The sequence below is a fragment of the Abrus precatorius genome, unplaced genomic scaffold (assembly GCF_003935025.1).
Source record: "Abrus precatorius isolate BTA unplaced genomic scaffold, Abrus_2018 Scaffold1, whole genome shotgun sequence".
NCBI lineage: Eukaryota > Viridiplantae > Streptophyta > Magnoliopsida > Fabales > Fabaceae > Abrus > Abrus precatorius.
In genome coordinates, this window is record NW_020874291.1 from 9,293,066 (window position 1) to 9,300,565 (window position 7,500).

Here is a 7,500-nt window from a genome sequence, read left to right on the forward strand (position 1 = left end):
GTTTCTGGATAATTGACGAATCAATAAACCCAATGCCATGGAAAACCAAGCCACACAAGTGAGGGGAGACTTGCATGAGCATGGGGGAGGGGCCCCAAGGCAGCACCGCACCTCCCACTGTGGGCGTGGTTGGTGAGGTGCAGCCCCCCCCTATAATAGGTTATTATGCAAAAGCCAAAATTGTAGTAGTAGATACCTTTTTTCTGAGCAGACATAAGTCCATATCGGGACCTAGAGATCGAATTTTGACGTGATTTTTTGCAGGGAGGCTCACAAACACAATATATTCACGTCCACAAAGTTTTAGATTTTTTCTCCAAGGGATGAATTTTTAATGAATTTTTGAATCGGCAGATTATGAAAAACCGGGGAAAATAGAAAAAGGCACCTAGAGATCGAATTTTGACCTGATTTTTTGCAGGCATTCACACAAAATAACACCAAATGTGTCTGCAAAGTTTCGTTACATTTCCCCAAGGGAATGATTTATAATGAATTTTTCTCCGAATCATCGCACCATGGTGCACCTTGATGCCCACCTTGGTGCCTCTTGATACCCACCTTGGTGCTTCTTGATACCCACCTTGGTGCCTCTTGGTGCCTCTTGGTGCCCACCTTGGTGCCTCTTGATGCCCACCATGGTGCACCTTGATGCACACCTTGGTGCCTCTTGGTGCCTCTTGGTGCCCACCTTGGTGCCTCTTGATGCCCACCATGGTGCACCTTGATGCACACCTTGGTGCCTCTTGATGCCCACCTTGGTGCCTCTTGATACCCACCTTGGTGCCTCTTGATGCCCACCTTGGTGCCTCTTGATACCCACCTTGGTGCCTCTTGGTGCCCACCTTGGTGCCTCTTGCTACCCACCATGGTGCCTCTTGGTGCCCACCATGGTGCCTCTTGGTGCCCACCATGGTGCACCTTGATGCACACCTTGGTGCCTCTTGATGCCCACCTTGGTGCCTCTTGATGCCCACCTTGGTGCCTCTTGATACCCACCTTGGTGCCTCTTGGTGCCCACCATGGTGCCTCTTGGTGCCCACCATGGTGCACCTTCATGCACACCTTGGTGCCTCTTGATGCCCACCTTGGTCCCTCTTGATACCCACCATGGTGCACCTTGGTGCCTCTTGGTGCCCACCTTGGTGCCTCTTGATGCCCACCATGGTGCACCTTGATGCCCACCTTGGTGCCTCTTGGTGCCCATCATGGTGCCTCTTCATGCCCACCCTGGTGCCTACCTGGTGCGTTTTTATGCACCCTGGTGCCCTCCTGGTGCGTTTTTATGCACCCTGGTGCCCTCCTGGTGCGTTTTTATGCACCCTGGTGCCCTCCTGGTGCGTTTTTATGCACCATGGTGCCTACTTGGTGCGTTTTTCGCACCCTGGTGCCCTCCTGGTGCGTTTTTATGCACCCTGGTGCCCTCCTGGTGCGTTTTTATGCACCCTGGTGCCTACTTGGTGCGTTTTTATGCACCATGGTGCCCTCCTGGTGCGTTTTTATGCACCATGGTGCCCTCCTGGTGCGTTTTTATGCACCATGGTGCCCTCCTGGTGCGTTTTTATGCACCATGGTGCCCTCCTGGTGCGTTTTTCGCACCCTGGTGCCCTCATGGTGCGTTTTTATGCACCATGGTGCCCTCTTGGTGCGTTTTTTCGCACCATGGTGCCCTCTTGGTGCGTTTTTCGCACCATGGTGCCCTCTTGGTGCGTTTTTATGCACCATGGTGCCCTCTTGGTGCGTTTTTCGCACCCTGGTGCCCTCCTGGTGCGTTTTTATGCACCCTGGTGCCCTCCTGGTGCGTTTTTATGCACCCTGGTGCCTACTTGGTGCGTTTTTATGCACCATGGTGCCCTCCTGGTGCGTTTTTCGCACCCTGGTGCCCTCCTGGTGCGTTTTTATGCACCCTGGTGCCCTTCTTTTGCCCTGGTGTGGTGCGTTTTTATGCACCATGGTGCCCTCCTGGTGCGTTTTTATGCACCCTGGTGCCCTCCTGGTGCGTTTTTATGCACCATGGTGCCCTCCTGGTGCGTTTTTATGCACCCTGGTGCCCTCCTGGTGCGTTTTTATGCACCATGGTGCCCTCCTGGTGCGTTTTTTGCACCCTGGTGCCCTCCTGGTGCGTTTTTATGCACCCTGGTGCCCTCCTGGTGCGTTTTTATGCACCATGGTGCCTACCTGGTGCGTTTTTCGCACCCTGGTGCCCTCCTGGTGCGTTTTTTGCACCTGGTGCCTCCTGGTGCGTTTTTATGCACCATGGTGCCCTCCTGGTGCGTTTTTCGCACCCTGGTGCCCTCCTGGTGCGTTTTTTGCACCTGGTGCCTCCTGGTGCGTTTTTATGCACCTGGTGCCTACTGGTGCGTTTTTATGCACCATGGTGCCCTCCTGGTGCGTTTTTCGCACCCTGGTGCCCCTCCTGGTGCGTTTTTATGCACCATGGTGCCCTCCTGGTGCGTTTTTCTGCACCATGGTGCCCTCCTGGTGCGTTTTTATGCACCATGGTGCCCTCTGGTGCGTTTTTTCGCACCTGGTGCCTCCTGGTGCGTTTTTATGCACCATGGTGCCCTCCTGGTGCGTTTTTCGCACCCTGGTGCCCTCCTGGTGCGTTTTTATGCACCTGGTGCCTTTGGTGCGTTTTTTGCACCCTGGTGCCCTCCTGGTGCGTTTTTATGCACCATGGTGCCTCCTGGTGCGTTTTTATGCACCCATGGTGCCCTCCTGGTGCGTTTTTCGCACCTGGTGCCCTCCTGGTGCGTTTTTATGCACCATGGTGCCCTCCTGGTGCGTTTTTTTGCACCTGGTGCCCTCCTGGTGCGTTTTTATGCACCCTGGTGCCCTCCTGGTGCGTTTTATGCACCCTGGTGCCCTCCTGGTGCGTTTTTAGCACCACTGGTGCCCCCTGGTGCGTTTTATGCACCATGGTGCCCCCTGGTGCGAAAACGCACCAGGTAGGCACCATGGGTGCGATAACGCACCAGGGGCCAGGTGGCGACACCATGGTGCATAAAACGCACCATGAGGCACCCATGGTGCATGCACCAGGGTGGCATAAAAACGCACCAGAGGGCACCATGGTGCATAAAAACGCACCAGGGGCACCAGGGTGCATAAAACGCACCAGGAGGGCACCATGGTGCATAAAAACGCACCAGGAGGGCACCAGGGTGCATAAAAACGCACCAGGAGGGCACCATGGTGCATAAAAACGCACCAGAGGGCACCAGGGTGCATAAAAACGCACCAGGAGGGCACCATGGTGCATAAAAACGCACCAGGAGGGCACCAGGGTGCATAAAAACGCACCAAGTAGGCACCAGGGTGCATAAAAACGCACCAGGAGGGCACCAGGGTGCATAAAAACGCACCAGAGGGCACCAGGTGCATAAAAACGCACCAGGAGGGCACCAGGGTGCATAAAAACGCACCAGAGGGCACCAGGGTGCAAAAAACGCACCAGGAGGGCACCAGGTGCATAAAAACGCACCAGAGGCACCAGGTGCATAAAACGCACCAGGAGGCACCAGGGTGCATAAAAACGCACCAGGAGGGCACCAGGGTGCATAAAACGCACCAGGAGGGCACCATGGTGCATAAAAACGCACCAGAGGCACCAGGGGCACCACCAGGAGGTGCATAAAAACGCACCAGGAGGGCACCAGGGTGCAAAAAACGCACCAGGAGGCACCAGGTGCATAAAAACGCACCAGGAGGGCACCAGGGTGCATAAAAACGCACCAGGAGGGCACCAGGGTGCATAAAAACGCACCAGGAGGCACCAGGTGCATAAAACGCACCAGGAGGGCACCAGGGTGCATAAAAACGCACCAAGGAGGGGCACCAGGGTGCATAAAAACGCACCAGAGGGCACCATGGTGCATAAAAAGCACCAAGGCACAGGTGCATAAAAAAAAAAAAAAAAACGCACCAGGAGGGCACCAGGGTGCATAAAAACGCACCAGGAGGGCACCAGGGTGCATAAAAACGCACCAGGAGGGCACCAGGGTGCAAAAACGCACCAGGAGGGCACCAGGGTGCATAAAAACGCACCAGGAGGGCACCAGGGTGCATAAAAACCAAGGCACAGGTGCAAAAAACGCACCAGGAGGGCACCAGGTGCATAAAAACGCACCAGAGGCACCAGGGTGCATAAAAACAGACACCATAAAAAACGCACAGGAGGGCACCAGGGTGCGAAAAACGCACCAGGAGGGCACCATGGTGCATAAAAACGCACCAGGAGGGCACCAGGGTGCATAAAAACGCACCAGGAGGGCACCAGGGTGCATAAAAACGCACCAGGAGGGCACCAGGGTGCAAAAAACGCACCAGAGGGCACCATGGTGCATAAAAACGCACCAGGAGGGCACCAGGGTGCATAAAAACGCACCAGGAGGGCACCATGGTGCATAAAAACGCACCAGGAGGGCACCAGGGTGCATAAAAACGCACCAAGTAGGCACCAGGGTGCATAAAAACGCACCAGGAGGGCACCAGGGTGCATAAAAACGCACCAGAGGGCACCATGGTGCATAAAAACGCACCAGGAGGGCACCAGGGTGCATAAAAACGCACCAGGAGGGCACCAGGGTGCATAAAAACGCACCAGGAGGGCACCATGGTGCATAAAAACGCACCAGGAGGCACCAGGGTGCATAAAAACGCACCAGGAGGGCACCAGGGTGCATAAAAACGCACCAGGAGGGCACCATGGGTGCATAAAAACGCACCAGGAGGGCACCAGGGTGCATAAAAACGCACCAGGAGGGCACCATGGTGCATAAAAACGCACCAAGGAGGGCACCAGGGTGCATAAAAACGCACCAGGAGGGCACCAGGGTGCATAAAAACGCACCAGGAGGGCACCAGGGTGCATAAAAACGCACCAGGAGGGCACCAGGGTGCATAAAAACGCACCAGGAGGGCACCAGGGTGCATAAAAACGCACCAGGAGGGCACCATGGTGCATAAAAACGCACCAGAGGCACCAGGGTGCATAAAAACGCACCAGAGGCACCAGGTGCATAAAAACGCACCAAGGAGGGCACCAGGGTGCATAAAAACGCACCAGGAGGGCACCAGGTGCATAAAAACGCACCAGGAGGGCACCAGGGTGCATAAAAACGCACCAGGAGGGCACCAGGTGCATAAAAACGCACCAGGAGGGCACCAGGGTGCATAAAAACGCACCAGGAGGGCACCAGGGTGCGAAAAACGCACCAGGAGGGCACCATGGTGCATAAAAACGCACCAGGAGGGCACCAGGGTGCATAAAAACGCACCAGGAGGGCACCAGGGTGCATAAAAACGCACCAGGAGGGCACCAGGGTGCATAAAAACGCACCAGGAGGGCACCAGGGTGCATAAAAACGCACCAAGAGGGCACCAGGGTGCAAAAAACGCACCAAGAGGGCACCATGGTGCATAAAAACGCACCAGGAGGGCACCAGGGTGCATAAAAACGCACCAGGAGGGCACCAGGGTGCATAAAAACGCACCAGGAGGGCACCAGGGTGCATAAAAACGCACCAAGAGGGCACCATGGTGCATAAAAACGCACCAAGAGGGCACCATGGTGCATAAAAACGCACCAAGAGGGCACCAGGGTGCAAAAAACGCACCAGGAGGGCACCATGGTGCATAAAAACGCACCAGGAGGCACCAGGGTGCATAAAAACGCACCAGGAGGGCACCAGGGTGCATAAAAACGCACCAGGAGGGCACCATGGTGCATAAAAACGCACCACGGAGGCACCAGGGTGCATAAAAACGCACCAGGAGGGCACCAGGGTGCATAAAAACGCACCACGGAGGCACCAGGGTGCATAAAAACGCACCAGGAGGGCACCAGGGTGCATAAAAACGCACCAGGAGGGCACCAGGGTGCATAAAAACGCACCAAGTAGGCACCAGGGTGCATAAAAACGCACCAGGAGGGCACCAGGGTGCATAAAAACGCACCAGGAGGGCACCATGGTGCATAAAAACGCACCAGGAGGGCACCATGGTGCATAAAAACGCACCAGGAGGGCACCAGGGTGCATAAAAACGCACCAAGTAGGCACCAGGGTGCATAAAAACGCACCAGGAGGGCACCAGGGTGCATAAAAACGCACCAAGAGGGCACCATGGTGCATAAAAACGCACCAAGAGGGCACCATGGTGCATAAAAACGCACCAAGAGGGCACCAGGGTGCGAAAAACGCACCAGGAGGGCACCATGGTGCATAAAAACGCACCAGGAGGGCACCAGGGTGCATAAAAACGCACCAGGAGGGCACCAGGGTGCATAAAAACGCACCAGGAGGGCACCAGGGTGCATAAAAACGCACCAGGAGGGCACCAGGGTGCATAAAAACGCACCAGGTAGGCACCAGGGTGGGCATGAAGAGGCACCATGATGGGCACCAAGAGGCACCAAGGTGGGCATCAAGGTGCACCATGGTGGGCATCAAGAGGCACCAAGGTGGGCACCAAGAGGCACCAAGGTGTGCATGAAGGTGCACCATGGTGGGCACCAAGAGGCACCATGGTGGGCACCAAGAGGCACCATGGTGGGCACCAAGAGGCACCAAGGTGGGTATCAAGAGGCACCAAGGTGGGCATCAAGAGGCACCAAGGTGTGCATCAAGGTGCACCATGGTGGGCACCAAGAGGCACCATGGTGGGCACCAAGAGGCACCATGGGTGCAAGAGGCACCAAGAGGCACCAAGTGGTGGGTGCACAGGCAAGAGGCACCAAGGTGGGCATCAAGAGGCACCAAGGTGGCAAGGTGGGCATCAAGAGGCACCAAGGTGGGCACCAAGAGGCACCAAGAGGCACCAAGTGCAAGGTGGGTGGGCATCAAGAGGCACCAAGGTGGGCACAAGAGGCACCAAGGTGTGCATCAAGGTGCACCATGGTGGGCACCAAGAGGCACCATGGTGGGCACCAAGAGGCACCAAGGTGGGTATCAAGAGGCACCAAGGTGGGCATCAAGAGGCACCAAGGTGGCACAAGGGCACCATGGTGGGCACCAAGAGGCACCAAGGTGGGCACCAAGAGGCACCAGGGGGGGCAAGGGGGGGGGGGGGGGGGGGGGGGGGGGGGGGGGGGGGGGGGGGGGGGGGGGGGGGGGGGGGGGGGGGGGGGGGGGGGGGGGGCACAAGAGGCACAAGGTGGGCACAAGAGGCACCAAGAGGCACCAAGGTGTGCATCAAGGTGCACCATGGTGGGCATCAAGAGGCACCAAGGTGGGCACCAAGAGGCACCAAGAGGCACCAAGGTGGGTATCAAGAAGCACCAAGGTGGGTATCAAGAGGCACCAAGGTGGGCATCAAGGTGCACCATGGTGCGATGATTCGGAGAAAAATTCATTATAAATCATTCCCTTGGGGAAATGTAACGAAACTTTGCAGACACATTTGGTGTTATTTTGTGTGAATGCCTGCAAAAAATCAGGTCAAAATTCGATCTCTAGGTGCCTTTTTCTATTTTCCCCGGTTTTTCATAATCTGCCGATT